General features: G+C 35.9%; 1 protein-coding gene across 4 annotated transcripts in view; it reads right to left on the reverse strand.

Annotated features, from left to right (window-relative positions):
• The window catches only part of LRBA (LPS responsive beige-like anchor protein), a 764,390-nt gene that overhangs the window by 568,210 nt on the left and 179,956 nt on the right, over window positions 1-16,224 (reverse strand). The window lies entirely within an intron of this gene.

The raw sequence follows: 16,224 nt of genomic DNA on the forward strand, positions 1-16,224 counted from the left end.
AAAGAAGTGTAATACATGCAGAAAGGTATAATTAAGTTTACCAATGCTACAACTGTTTGTTCCTGTAATCTACACTATTATAATATATACAGTAAATTGAACCTTTAGTCAACAAACCTTTATTGAGCCCTAGTATGGGAGAATGGTAGTAAATGACAACAAAAGATGATTTTTTTGTACACAAAGATCCATAGGCCTTTTTGAATCCTAGGCATATATACACATGGGTAAAAGGCAAACAAATGTATAAATAATGTGTTATGCACACATTTTTTTCTATAGCAATTTACTAGCCTTTACTCGGGATATATACAGTATGATGATATCATAATGGGATACAGCTCAAAATAGAAATGTTTAGGAAATAAACATTTTCCTAATTGTAAATATTTGGGAAACTTTTTTTACTATTTCAAAATGAAATGCATATATTCCACACTAAAGAGTAAAAGAGCACAGTAAACATTAATAAAATATCAATTTTTTATAACCAGAAAGCAAATATTTTCTTGAACTAAGTTTGTTGTTGTTGTTGTTGTTGTTGTTGTTTTTAAGTAGGCTCTACACCCAACATGGGATTGAACTCATGACCCTAAGACTAAAAGTCTCATGCTCTACAAACTGAGGAAGCCAAGTTCCCTGAACTAAGTTATTTTAAATGACCAATTCCTCCTTATTTATTCAGCAAAATGTACTGAACATCCAAAGCATGCCAGGCACTGTAATGAAAAACACAATGTCCCTGCTTTCATGGAACTTATATTCTAATGAAAGAAACTGACAACAAAAACATACAAAAATATAAAATAATGTCAAGTAACAGTAAGAGCTTAAGGGGAAAAAGAGAATAACTGAAGATGACAGGTTAGGTGGGAGGGTATGTTTGGAGTAACTAGGGAAGGTCTCTAAGGATATTTATTACATTGAACAGAGATAAAAATAAAGTGAGAGAACAAGTTACATGAATATCAAAAGGAAAAGAGTTTCAGGCAGGAGGAAAAACAAATGCAAAGTCCCTCGTTGCCAAAATGAGCTTGGTATGTTTGAAAGAGAACTGTAGATGGTAAGGCCACACAGGTAGGCATTGGCTAGATCATGGTTATAGAGAATTACAGACTGTATTAAAGACTTTGAATTTTATTCTGAGTGTGAGAGAGCCATCAGAAAATTCTGAGTAAGAGGAAGACATCTTATTTCTTAAAGTATCATTTAGTCTATTTGGAAAACTGACTTTAGGAAGATCATTTCTACAATGATATGACAATTATTATTGTCTAAGGCAGGAAAGTTTCATACTACCAACCTCACAGTGATTTTGAAAACAGATCCTTTATTTCAACAACAGTGTATATGTTTAGTTTTCAATAATCATTTGCTTTGATTTTATTCAAATTAAGAATTTTTAAAATTTCATAAAATATTAAAATATATCAAAACATGAATATATACAATTTATACATACAGATTAAAGAATAATCTTTTTAAATCCCATATACCTACTACCCACGTCAAGAAATGGAACACCACTACCTCACAATTCCTCTATGTGCCCATCCTCAACCTCCCCATCCCCATCAAGAGGAAATCACTATTTTGACATTTCTATTGTTTCCTACCTGTTGTTTTTTTTTAACAGTTCTACTACCTATATAGTGAACATACTTATCATGTTTAGTTTGAGAAGCCAAGTACAGCACAAACCTAGCCAGCTTTGTGAGGAAAGGGCAATATTACCATAATTAACTAAAGGCTACCAGAAGACAAGCTACAGAGAATCTATGAATTGGAACAGGGCTTCAGTTTCTCTAAGAGAATACATAAGGCTATTCCTGGGAAATCTGTTGGCAAGGCCATCCGGAAATACTGGGAAATACGTAGGTCAGAACTGAAGCATCTATGAGTGTGGGCCAGGTAACAGATACCTGGCATGAATAAGGTATAGGAAGTAGACTACTTTATATTTTCCGATTCTCACCACGGTCTACCTCTACTCTCAGAAGTAAATCAAAGGAGACCACTTTTTCAAGGAGTGAAGTGATCCAGGCAGGAGGACTAGAAGAGAGAGCACGAACTGAATCAGTACGTGTTCAAGACAAGCCAAGTAGTTCTAAGAATATGGGCCTATCACATGTAAGTAATTTGTTCTCAGGTTTTTAACAAAAAACTGTTAAAAGGCAACTGGCATTTCATTGACAGAAGCTTCCCCCTATATCTGTTAAGTAAAACTGTTCCAATTTAGAAGGACTGTCATATGTCTATTACACAGCTGCCATCCCGGGATCTCCCTTCATCATTGTCCTGGAGATCCCTTCTTATCTCTCTCCTATGTCGCCTCTCCTGTTTCTTATGTCCCATATCTTTCTCTTTGTTTCATTTTCTCCTTTTGGTGCTGTATATCCTCCAGTACCTTCCTGAAAAGGGGTATATATAAACTAAGTTTTGAGATCATACTTGATTAATAGATTGATTATAAAACCATAGGTTGGAAAGCATTTAACCTCAGAATTTGAAAAGTATTTCTTCACTGCCTTCTTATTTCTGTGCTTACTGTCGGGAAGTCTGAGCCTACTCTGATTCTTGATCCTTTATAAGACCTATTCTGTTCCCTGTAAAATCTTATAAAATCTCTTTGCTCCTAGTGCTTTCAAATTTCACACTGATTCTCAACATAGGTCTATTTTCATCCATTTTGTTAAATATCCACTGGGCCCTTCCAATCTAGCAACAAATACCCTTCTGGGAAATTTTCTTGAATCAATTCTGGGAAATTTTCTGGTTCTGGGAAATTTTCTTGAATCAATTACTTTATACCTTCGTCTCCTTTTTCACCTATTCTCACTTTCTGGGATTAATATCTTTTGACATTGTACTGAACAGTCCTCTAATTTTCTTACTATTTCTCTATTTTCCATGTCTTTGTCTTTTGGTTCTACTATCTGGGAGAGTTCCTCAAACTGACCCTTGAACTTGTTTTTCATTTCTCCTATGTGACTCTGGGCTAGTCACTTGACTTTTCTGCTGCTTGTATTTTTCTTCTCTAAAATGGGTAGTATAAGGATATCAAAATCCCAGACTTCAAGTTATATTACAAAGCTATAGTGATCAAAACAATATGGTACTGGCACAAAAACAGATACAGAGATCAATAGAACAGAACAGAAAACCAAGAGAGGAACCCACAACTACATGGTCAATTAATCTTTCAGAAAGCAGGAAAGAATATCCAATGGGAAAAAGAATGTCTCTTCAACAAACAGTACTGGGGAAACTGGACAGCAATATGCAAAAGAATGAAACACTTAACTTATTCCAAACACAAAAATAAATTTAAAATGGATTAAAGACCTAAATGTGAGACCTAAAACCATAAAACTCCTAGAGGAGAACACAAGCAGTAAGTTCTTCCACCTTGACTGTAGCAACTTCTTTCTAGATATGTCTGTCTCATGAGGCCAGGGAAACAAAAGCAAAAAAAAACTACTGGGACTTCATCAAAATAAAAGCTTCTACACAGCAAAGGAAACAATCAACAAAACTAAAAGGCAACCTTAAGAATAGATGTTTACAAATGACGTATCTGATAAAGGCTAAGTATCCAAAATATATAAAGAACTTCTACAACTCAACACCCAAAAAAACAAACAATCCAATTAAAAAGCGGGCAGAAGACATGAATAGACATTTCTCCAAAGAAGATGTACAAATGGCTAACAGACACATGAAAAGATATTCAACATCTCATCATCAGGGAAATACATATCAAAACTACAATGAGGTATCACCTCACACCTGTCACAATGGCTAAATTCAACAACACAAGAAACATGTGTTGGCAAGAACGTGAACAAAGGGGAACCCTCCTGCACTGTTTGTGGCAATGCACACTAGTACAGCCACTCTGGAAAACAGTGTGGAGGTTCCTCAAATAGTTAAAAATAGAACTACCCTATGATCCAGCAATTGCACTACTAGGTATTTACCTAAAGAATACAAAACTACGAATTCAAAGGGATACATGCACCCTGATGTTTATTATAGCAACATTATCTAGAATAGCTAAACTATGGAAAGAGTTCAAATGTCCATCAACTGATGAATGGATAAAGAAGATTTGGTATATATTATAATGGAATATTACTCAGCTATAAAAAAGAATAAAATCTTGCCAATTACACTGACATAGATGGAGCTAGAGACAATTATGCTAAGAAAAATAAGTCAGAGAAAGACAAACACCATATGATTTTCGTCATACGTGGAATTTAAGGTGGAAAAAAATGAGCAAAGGGAAAGAGAGAGAGAGATAAACCAAGAAACAGGCTCTTAACTACAAAGAACAAACTGATGGTTACCAGAGGAGAGGTGGGTGGAGAGATGGGTTAAACAGGTGATGAGGATTAAGGAGTGCACTTGTCGTGATGAGCACTGGATAATGTATGGAAGTGTTGAATCACTATATTATACACCTGAAATTAATATTACACTGTATGTTAACTAACTAGAATTTAAATAAAAACATTAAAAAACAACAACAAATGGAGGTTTTGGGACCACAGACTTAAAAATAAGATCTGTAGCTCCCAAATAAAAGATATTAAGAGCAAAAAAAATAAATAAATAAATTCAAAATACAGAATTTTATATATACAAAATGCCAAAGATTTTTTTAATGTAAGCATCAACTCTGTAGAAAATAAAAGGGGTATATCCTAGGGAGAAAGGTAGTTATACATACATGAACCATCAAAGATAAATAGACAGTAATAGGCTCAGAAATTTTCTAAAGTCCATCTTCAGGCTAAGTAGCTGGAAAAGACAAATTTTGGGGCAATAAGTTTGGAAACAGACCCAAAGGCTGGTCTCACCACAGTCAAACAGCACGCTTAAATGTTCACTGGTATACTGTTCTAAATGTATGCTATTTCCACTGCATTACTGGTCACCAAGTCATAAAAAGATCTACCAGCAATCATGCTGTTGAGACAGATGTGCATCTAGCAAATAGCTCTATATAACAAAGTCATGTTCTTTCAGTCAAAATTTATTACAATATTACAGGTTAGTGGCAGTCACAAGATGCACTACCTAAAAACAGAAGAGTTTCCTATTCTCATGAAATATAAATAACTCAAGACAAATGAACACCAAAAAAAGTAGCCAGAATATGTCAAGATGATCACAGACATATAAATAGAAGTTTGCATTAATTAAATATAAAAAACAAAAGACAGAAGAGAGGCATTAAGTGAAAACAATCATAAATGTTTTACAAGTGTTGAATGTATTCTGAGTTAGTATTCCAAAGTACCAAGTTATACAGACTGACAGACCATTGCAAACATGGTTCTGGAAAAACATGTAAAAATCAACAAAGTGTGAGGTGTCAGAATGTAAATAAACAATAAAACTTTAAGTGATTAAAACTAAAAATACATCCAGAGTCACCTGGGTGGCTCCGTCGGTTAAGCATCCGACTCTTGATTTTGGCTCAGGTCATGATCTTGGGGTCCTGGGATGAAGCCCCAAGTCAAGCTCTGAGCTCAGCAGGAAGTCTGCTTGGATTTTCTCTCTCCCTCTTCCTCTGTCCCTCCCTTGCTTGCATGTGCTCTTTCTCTCAAATAAATAAATAAACCTTTTTTAAAAATTTAAAATAAATCCAAATAACAAGTAAGCTGGAACATTGGATAATTAGTAGAGTAAGGATAAATTTTCATCCTCTGACAAACTCAAAAGTGATATTCCCTAATGGGGGAGGAGGGGGAGCACTACCCTGGTTCAACTAACATATGTATCACAAAAGAAAGTTATCAGCAAAAATACCGTAATCCATCCCCAAACCAAGTATGTTCCTATACTGAACATTGTTTTAAAGAATAAAGGAAACATATTTGGGACTGAAAAGTTAGAACCTACGTTACTGCTACTATGAAATTCATTCAGTGTATTAAAACTGTAGAGTAAAATATCAAAAATCCTATGACTATCTTTGCCCAACATAATTTTTAAGATGAATGCCAACTGTCATCTTAAAATGGTATTCAACAGGAATTTAATGGACATCTTGAAACCTTAATATCTGATCTACACGATTACATCCAAATACTACAAGTAATTATATATTTTGAGTTATTTGGTAATAGGTATAAACTTGGAAAAAATCTGTAAAATGAAACTAGTCCTGAATAAAAGCATTCACAGTTTTATATTAATGCTTTTATTAAGGTTACTAACACAGTTGTCTCAGCTAAACAAAACTTTGATAATACTTTATTGTATTCGCAGCATACAGGAGTCTCCCCGCACTTACCCGTGGTTTTACTTCCCACAGTTTCCATTACCCATGGTCAACTGCAGTCTAAAAATATTAAATGGGAAATTTCAAAATAAACAATTCAGGAGATTCATGTTGTGTGCCATTCTGAGTAGCATCATGCACCATCCCACTCCATCCCACCTAAGACGTGAATCATCCCTTTGTCCAGCATGTCCATGTTGCATACGCTGCCCATTAGTCACTCAGTAGCCATCTCAATTATTAGATCGTCTGTCACAGTATCACAGTACACGTGTTCAAGTAACCCTATTTCACTTAATGGTCCCAAAGTGCAAGAGTTGTGATGCTGGCAACTGATATATGCCAAAGAGAAGCCATAAAGTCCTTCTTTTAAGTGAAAAGGTAGAAATTTTCAACTTAATAAAAGGAAAAGAAAAAATTCATATGCTGAGGTTGATGAGATCTACAGTAAGAAAGAATTTTCCATCCGTGAAATTGTGAAGAGGAAAAAAAAATTGTACTAGTCTTGCTGTCACACCTAAGGCTATAAAAGTTACAGCCATAGTGTGTGATAAGTGCTTAGTTAAGATGGAAAAGGCATTAAATCTGTGGGTGGAAGACATGAATGGTAAACGTGTTCCAACTGATAGTAACATGTTGTGCCAGAAAGCATTGAGCTTCAACGAAGACTTCAGGAAGAGACTCCCTGAAGAGTGACACCAAGCCATTTACTGCAAGGGACGGTTAACACAAATTCAGGAATAGATCTGGACTGAAAAATATAAAAAATACTAGAAAAGCTATATCTGCTGATGAAGTAGCTGCTGAAACATTTGTGGCAGAGTTGAAAAAGTTGATTAGAGAGAAGGCACCAAGCCACCTGGCTGGCTCAGTCAGTAGAGCATGTGACTCTTGATCTTGGGGTCATGAGAATAAGCCCCATGTTGGATGTAGAGATTAAAAAATAAAATCAAATAGAGTGGCTGAAAATTTAAAAATAAATAAGTAAATATTTTAAGAACCTTTTAAAAAAAAAAAAAAGGGAAAGGACACCATCCAAAGCAAGTCTTCAACTGCAATGAGACTGGGCTCTTCCGGAAGACATCCAATAGAACCTACATTCATAAAAATGCAAAGGAGGCACCAGGGCATAAAACATAAAACATACAGATAAACTCTGGTACTATGTGGCAACACTACAGAGCATATAATAAAGCCAGGCATAGTGTACAAAGCAAAGAACTCACATGCTCTCAAAAACAAAAATGAAAAGTATATGCCCATGTTCTGGCAATATAATCAGAAAGTGTGTGTGTCGACCAACTTGTTAATGAAATGGTTCCACCAATGCTTCATCCCAGAAGTGAAAAAAATACTCAGAAGAGGAAGGGTTAGAATTTAAAGTCCTATTATAGACAATGCACCTGGTCACCTTGAAACCTGAATTTTGGTATTGAAAATTAAAATGTTAAGATTGTAATTTTACCTCCAAATATAACCTCACTGTGTCAGCCCCTTGACCAAGGACATCATTTGGTTTATCAGGGCCACATCCATCCATCTGGTATCTGATTACATTTGATCAGCAACTGACTAAGACCCTAATCTGGACATAATGCAATGTGGAAATCATTCATTATTGCTGATGCAATAACATTCATCAAGGCTTCAACGGATGAATTAAAACCAGAAACTGTAAATGCCTGCTGGAAGAACTTAGGAAGTCATGAATGATTTTAAAGGATTCCCAGGGCTGATGGAGATGTTAGGAAAATTATTCACTCAGCAAGACAAGTTAGTGGAGAGGATTTGCTGAAATGCTTGATGATGAAGTGGAAGAATATATCGAAAGCCACTGAAAAGTGTTAAAAAATGAGGAATTGAAAAAACTTGTTGAATCATCTACAGAGGAAGAAGAAATGGAAGCAGAACCAGCAATGTGGACATATAAAAATTTGCCTAAGTATTTCAAATGGCACAACACTGAAGGAAAAAATTATGGAATATGATCCTCGGAAGGAATGGAGCATTAAAGTCACACATCTGATCACCGAAGGATTACAACTTCTGCAGCAAGTCTTTGATGCATTAAAAATAAAGGCAACAACTTCCCATTACAATGTTCTTCCAAAAGGTTTTTTGCAAAAACAATCTTCCAACTATCGAGGATCTCCAACCATTGACATCACATGCTCCTGACATCCAACCACCAACATGGCTATGGCTCAATGATCCAGGATCACCTGAAGCAGACAATCCTCCTCCTGATGTATTGTCACAAGGTCAACAGTAGCCCTAATGCAATATCACAATGCCTACATCTATACACCTCACCTCATCTCATCACATTGGCATTTTATCATCTCACATCATCACAGGAAGAAGAAAGATGAGTACAATAAAATATTTTGAGAGAGACAGACCACATTCCCATAACTTATTATAGTATATTGCTATACTTGTTCTATTTTATAATTAGTTATTGTTGTTACGCTCTTACTGTGCCTAATTTATAAATAAAACTTTATCACAGGTTATGTATGTATAGGAAAAAACATAATATATACAGGGTTTAGTGCTATTCATTGTTTCAGGCATCCACTGGGGGTCTTGGAACAAACACATTCCCTGTGGGTAAGGGGGGAACAACTGTAGTGTGTTACACAGAACTGACCTTCTCTACTGTTTATACTCAATTTAAGGAATTTCTCTTGTATTTCCATTGCCCTCTTCAGGGCCAATAGAAGATACATATTTTTGCTATCACAAATTATCTCATACAGATCTGTTTTCATGATGCTTTTGCCAGTATTCATTAAGTTACAACTTAAGTCAACTTACGTTGACTATCAACAGTCTTTTTAACCATTTGATACGAGACTCTTCATTCTAAAGATAAAGTGTAATTTTGTGTAATATATTTCTTTGTCACCTTCTATCTATATTCATGACTAGCAGACAAACTTTCAACTGGCCATACAAAAAGACAGGTTGGGGTACCCGGCTGGCTCAGTCAGAAGAGTGTGGAACTCTTGATCTTAGGGTTTTGAGTTTGAGCCCCACGTTGGGTGTAGAGACTACTTAAATAAACTTTATTTTTTAAGATTTTATTTATTTATTTGAGAGAGAGAGAGAGATCAAGCACAAGCTGGGGGAAGGGCAGAGGGAGAGGGCGAAGCAGACTCCCCGCCAAGCAGAGAGCCTTACATGGGGCTCGATCCCAGGACCCCAGGATCATGACCCGAGCCAACGGCAGACACTTAACCGATGAGCCACTCAGGCACCCCTAAATGAACTTTTTAAAAAATAACTATATAAATAATAAAAAGATTAAAAAAAAACATTTAATGTTAAAGTTTCAAGACCAAAAGATGGTTTATATAATACATATTTCAGGGGCACATGGGTGGCTTAGTAGTTTAAGCGTTGGATTCTTGATCACAGCTCACAGCTTGATCTCAGGGTCATGAGTACAAGCCCCACATTGGACTCCATACCCAGTGTGGAGCCTACTTTAAAATAATAATAATAATAATAATAATAATAATACACATTTCGATTCAAAGCAATGTACACTTTCATAAAGTACATCCTGAATCTGCCACAGAGAGTATCTTTCTTTCTGTATTATACAGATTTGCAGTCAAATCTGTTTTAAATAGTGCTTTGTATTTCCTAAGCAAACCAACGTGTTTATTCTTTCTTCTGTAAATATAAATACTAGAAATTCTTTCAAAATTCTGAACTCGATTTTGGAATTTTTCTTTAATTTACTTCAATACTCTAAAAGCTAAATGGCAACTGAGCAATTATCATTGTTGTTATCTTTTTTGATACTGTTCTTCCTAAAGGTATTTGTGACTGATAATTCCTAATTAATTACCAGATATTGTTCTAAATTACCCAGCTAAAAGACTAGTCATTAATCTTCACAATCATTTGATAGCTAATCCATAGCTGTTTGTAATGTTTGGAAAACACTTCTAGAAACTATTAGAGTTAAAGATACTCATGAGCTAATAACTACAACATTTATTTTGCCATTACTTTCAGCTTAATTGGTACTCAAATTTACTAATTAGGAGATAAAAGATAATACATCAAAGATTAACATTATTAATCCATATATTTAAAAAATTTTAACCTATAAAAACTGAGACTTTTAAATGTTAAAAGTTTAAGAACTGGCCTTTTTTTTTTTTTTCAAGCAAATGCATCTTTTCATGGTATGTTATTTTCCTATGGAAATATCAGCTGAATATGACACACTAACTTCTAATTCTTAGGTTGCCAACATTTCATAGCTGATAAATAAGATATTTTTAAAAACAGCTGAATCTTCCTACATGGGATATCAATCAGCATAGCTCAAAATGATCACTACCACAAAACAGATCTTTTATAGAGGCTCAAACCCCACAGCTTGCAACAACAATGGTATAAGGTAACAGATACAATAAAGTCAAGTTATTAATACTTATCAGATTATAAATATTTACTATTTTATATAAAGCATCTTGGTTACAAATCTGAATATTCTGGTTAAACCTAAGTTCTTAAATGCTACCTTAATACAATCTTAATGGAGGGGTATCAAGTATAAGGCCTAGGCTATCCTAAGAAAACTACTTAAGAGAATTATTTAAAAAAAAAAACATTAGCTATTAAAAAAAAAGGTGTGTGTTTTTTTTTTAAGTAGGCTCCACATCGAGCACGGAGCCCAAGGCAGGGCCTGAACTCATGATCCTGAGATTGAGACCTGCGCTGAAATCAACAGCCACCCAGACATCCCATAAAAAAAATTTTTTTAAGTTTAATAACAAAGAGGAACAATCCTGTGAGGAAAACAGGTCGTATACGTAATATGCACTATACATTCACCATATAATAAACTGAAAAGCACTGTTTGAATAGGGTAATATATTTTGATAGGGTTCAGAACACACTACCACAGGGCGCCTGGGTGGCTCAGTCGTTAAGCGTCTGCCTTCGGCTCAGGTCATGGTCTCAAGATCCTGGGATCAAGTCCCGCATCGGGCTTCCTGCTCAGTGGGAAAGCTGCTTCTCCCTCTTCTACTCCCCCTGCTTGCGTTCCCTCCCTCGCTGTCTGTCAAATAAATAAATAAATAAAATCTTTAAAAAAGAAGAACGCACTACCACAAAATATGGCATATCAGCATATTGAGTATTTTAAGACGAAGGAAATTTGAGAAAAAGCAGGTGCAGGAGAAACTATCTGACCGCTCTGATCTCCCCCGCTCTCCAAAGCCTCTCATGTGACAGGTGCCCTCCCTAAACCCCAGAGGAAAGGAGCATTCCTTATGCCGAAAAGAATCCAAATGAACAGGTCTTGCTAATTTTCCCCCAGTTTACTACCCTTAACTCATACCCTCTGTCCTACTGTGTTTTTCCATGACTTTTCACTCTTCATCAAACCTAGTATAAAAACACTCAGGCTTTCTTTGGGTCTTTCATTTTCTTATAAAGCCTCCCTGGTAACGTACAACATATTAAATAAATACATATGCTTTTTTTCTGTTAATCTCTATTTGTCAGTTTAATTTTCAGGCCCCACCAGGGACTCTAGGAGGGTCAAGGAAAAGCTTTTCCTCCCCTACAATTCACATGATTCAAATATAAAACAGTATGTAGGGGTGACTGTATGGGGTAGTTGACTGAACCTCTGACTCCTGGTTTCAGCTCAGGTTGTGATCTCAGGATCGTGAGATCGACCCCAGTGCCAGACTCCGCGCTTAGCGCAGAGTCAGCTTCATATTCTCTCTCCCTTTCCCTCTGCCCTCCTGCTCGTGCTAATATAAATAAATAAATCTGAAAAAAACAAAAAACAAAAAACAGTATGTAGTGTGTTTCCTCCTACCACTAGTCCTCACCTGCATAATTTCCAACAATCAGGGGATCAGTTATTAATTTATTATGTATCTTCCCAGGGTATTTTCGTGCATATACACACAAACATAAATTCTCATTTTCCTACTTGTTTTACTAATATGCACTATACATACTGTTCCATACTTTTTGTCACTTATATCTTAGTGAACTATCTCAGGATAGTTTTAATTTGCAGTCCCTTGCAAATGAGTAAGTTGAGTCTCTTTTTATATATCTAATTTTTTTTGGATAGACAGAGAGAGAGAGAGAAAGAGAGAGCACACGGGGGGAGGGAGGGACAGGTTGAGAGAGAGAATCCTAAGCAGGCTCCACACCCAGCACAGAGCCTGACGCTCAATCTCACGACCCTGAGATCATGACCTAAGCTGAATCAAGAGTTGGATGCTTAACCAACTGAACCATCCAGGGGTCCTATAGTAACTTTTAACTTAGTTTTCTATGGATGTTTGAATATGTCTTTTGTCCATTTTTCTACTGGACTTTCTTTTTCTATCTTTTTCTAGGAGAACTTTATATGTTAGCAATGTTACCTTTGCTCTGGTTCTAAATAATTTTTTTCCAATCTGTCATATGCTTTTGACTTTGCTTATGGTATTAGGTTTGATTTCTGATCACAAAGATTTCTGTTTGTTTTAATGGAGTAAAAACTATTAGCCTTTTTTTTCTCTTTAATGGTTCTAGATTTTAAATTATAGAAAATTTCTTCCACAATCTAAGACTACAGAAGAATACTCTGTATTTTCTTTTAGTACTTATTTATGGCTTTTCTCCCCACTATTTAATTAATCCATACTTTAAATTCCCTGATGCTCCAACTTTTTTTCCCCCAGGTCAATCTTCTATTGTCCCAACACCATTTATTGAATAGTCCATCTTTTCCCTGCTGACTTGAGATGCATCAGTTATAATATACTAAAGACTTTATGAAATTTCATGTATTTCTGGACTTTCTTTTCTGTTCCCCTGGTCAGCCTATCTTGTCAGTATCAATACTACACTTTTTAAATTACTGACATGTGGTAATATGTTTTAGTGTTTGGTAGAGTCAATCCCCTCTCATTGCTTGTTACAGAGTTTTCCTGGATATTTTTATGTATTTTGCTGTACTTTTCCTTAATAATTAAGCTTTGACAATTAATTAGTTTTCTCCCCACCAAAAGAAAAATGACTGGTTAGTATTTTCTTGATATTTCACTAATTTTATAAAATATCCAAAAGAAATGTTAAGTTATTACAACTTTATGATGTTGAGTCTTCCTATTCTAGGAAATATGTTTTTCCATTTGTTCATGCTTTTTGTGTACCCTTTGGGAATATTTTAAACATTTTTTTTAAGGTTTTATTTATTTGTCAAAGAGAGAGAGAGAGCACAAGCAGGGGGAGCAGCAGACAGAGAGAGAGGGAGAAGCAGGCTCCCCGATGAGCAGGAAGCCTGATGTGGGACTTGATCCCAGGACCCTGGGATCATGACCTGAGCCGAAGGCAGACACTTAACCGACTGAGCCACCGAGGTGTCCCCACTTTGGGAATATTTTAAAGACTTTTTCAAATAATTTGAAGTGTAGTTTACAGATATATACATTACCGGAAATATACAGAAATTACATGATTTGCCTCAAAATACCTGGAAGCACCTGGAAGCAGCAGGATGATGCTGATATTCAAGTTTGGACTTCAATAATAAATACTCATTTGCAAAATAGAAAAGGATTAAGGACACAGAGAGATGACATGCAGAAAAAAATTTTAAAAAAGATGTGTTTAAGAATGGATGGTCGGGCGCCTGGGTGGCTCAGTCATTAAGCGTCTGCCTTCGGCTCAGGTCATGATCCCGGGGTCCTGGGATCAAGGCCTGCATCGGGCTCCCTGCTCCACGGGAAGCCTGCTTCTCCCTCTCCCACTCCCCTGGCTTGTGTTCCCTCTCTCGCTCTCTCTCTCTCTGTCAAATAAATAAATTTAAAAAAAAAAAAAAAAAAAGAATGGATGGTCAAAGACATGATTCATTTAAGACACTGAGTTATTCAGTAAAGCAATAAAATTAAAGGATTTCTAGGAGTGGTGAACAATAAAAACAGTAAATAAGCATGTAAATGGTAAGCAGGTATTAACTATTAAAGGCTTTGCAAACCATGAGAAGGAGACAAAACTTTTTCGTATAGGTAAGGGCAAACTTTATTTATCCATGACTTGAAAAGGCAACGATATGATTTACCACAGAGAAACTAAGAAATTATTTTCAAATAGATTTGACTTGTATACCCTACTATTCTACTCATACGTAGCTTAAAATAAACCTCCTACAAAAAAAAAATTTTTTTTTTAATTTTTTTAAATGGAACATAGTTATATACAATCTCCCAAGGAAAGATAAAAAGCAAATTTTCAAGTAGAAAAACTGTATTTTTGCTAACATTGACAAAGATTCTCTCCTTGACCACACTTCAGTCAGGTTCCTCTGAACCCTCTTGGGCCCTGTCCTTGGCAGACCTGCATCTCTGAGTTTCAGCAAGAATCCTGCTAAGTCAGGTTAGAAAGAATCCCCACCCTCAATATCTGATCACCCTGAAATCTGATGGCATTTTTCAACCCCACCATCCCGCCAAGTGACACCTGATCAACCTGACCTGCTTTCAGGAAGAAGTCTGTTGAACCATCATCTCCCCTGCCCCAGATGTTTCCTCTTAGTAATTTTCTACCCCATTCCTACCCTGCTTCTTAGCTACAAATCCCCACTTTTCCTTGTTGTATTCAGAATTGAACCCAGTTAGACACTCGGGTCTCTTTTCCCTTGTTCAATAGTTCCTGAATAAAATCTTATTTTAGTGCTTCAAATGATGACACTGGTTCTCTTTAACAGTATCATATATATATAATCCTACACATATGCTATATTAAATAATGCTATTCAATCTCAAAGGTTTTAAATTAATTTTCAATATATATTTTTTTTAAGATTTTATTTATTTATTTGTCAGAGAGAGAGAGCAAGAGAGCACAAGCAGGGGGAGCGGCAGGCAGGCAGGGACAAGCAGACTCCCCAATGAGCAAGAAGCCCAATGCAGGGACTCAATCCCAGGACCCTGGGATCATGACCTGAGCCGAAGGCAGACACTCAACGACTGAGCCACCCAGGAGCCCTTAATTTTCAATATATTTTTAAAAATTATCTTCCCCAATTTTTCTGAATACAGTTTTGGAGAAATCCAGAATATGAAAAGTAAACTAATTCACTCAACCATTTCCTTCTAGAATTTTAAGTGCTCTAACATGCAGATGTTACATCAAAGTTATATCAATTTTTGGTCTGAAGTTCACCTTTTTTTTTAGTAAGCAACCCTAATAAATATAAAAAAAAACTTTATTCTTTCAAAATATGATTTTTGAGCAACACTTCCTTATTAACACCAAGTGAAGATGCAATTTAAAGAGAGGCTTTCCAATCACTTAGTACTTTCTTAATCTCTATAAATACCATATTAACACATGGAAACATTGCACAATTTAAAATAAACTTATTTAAAAGAATATATTCTAGGGGCACCTGGGTGGCTCAGTCGTTAAGCGTCTGCCTTCGGCTCAGGTCACGATCCCAGGGTCCTGGGATTGAGCCCTGCATCGGGCCCCCTGCTCGGCAGGAAGCCTGCTTCTCCCTCTCCCATTCTCCCTGCTTGCGTTCCCTCGCTCACTGTGTCTCTGTCAAATAAATAAAATCTTTAAAAAAAAAATACAGAATAAAAGAATATATTCTACCCTCAACTTCCTTGAATATGAGAATTTCTATGTAAATCAACAGTTGCTCCCCAGTTCCACAACATGCTTAAAAATACACATGTAATAAATACCAAGTTAGGTTCATTTTGGTAGGCAATACCAGACATATTTTTAAATACTTGTAGCAATAGCTGAGATATACAGAATGCTTACTGTATACTGTTTTAAGCATTTGGCATATATTGACACACATAATCTTCAGAGCAACCCTAAAAGTAGGTAGTAGTATCTTCATTTATATAGATCAAGATAGGAAGCACAGTGACATA

This window comes from Halichoerus grypus, chromosome 3 (genome assembly GCF_964656455.1).
Source record: "Halichoerus grypus chromosome 3, mHalGry1.hap1.1, whole genome shotgun sequence".
Taxonomy (NCBI): Eukaryota; Metazoa; Chordata; class Mammalia; order Carnivora; family Phocidae; genus Halichoerus; species Halichoerus grypus.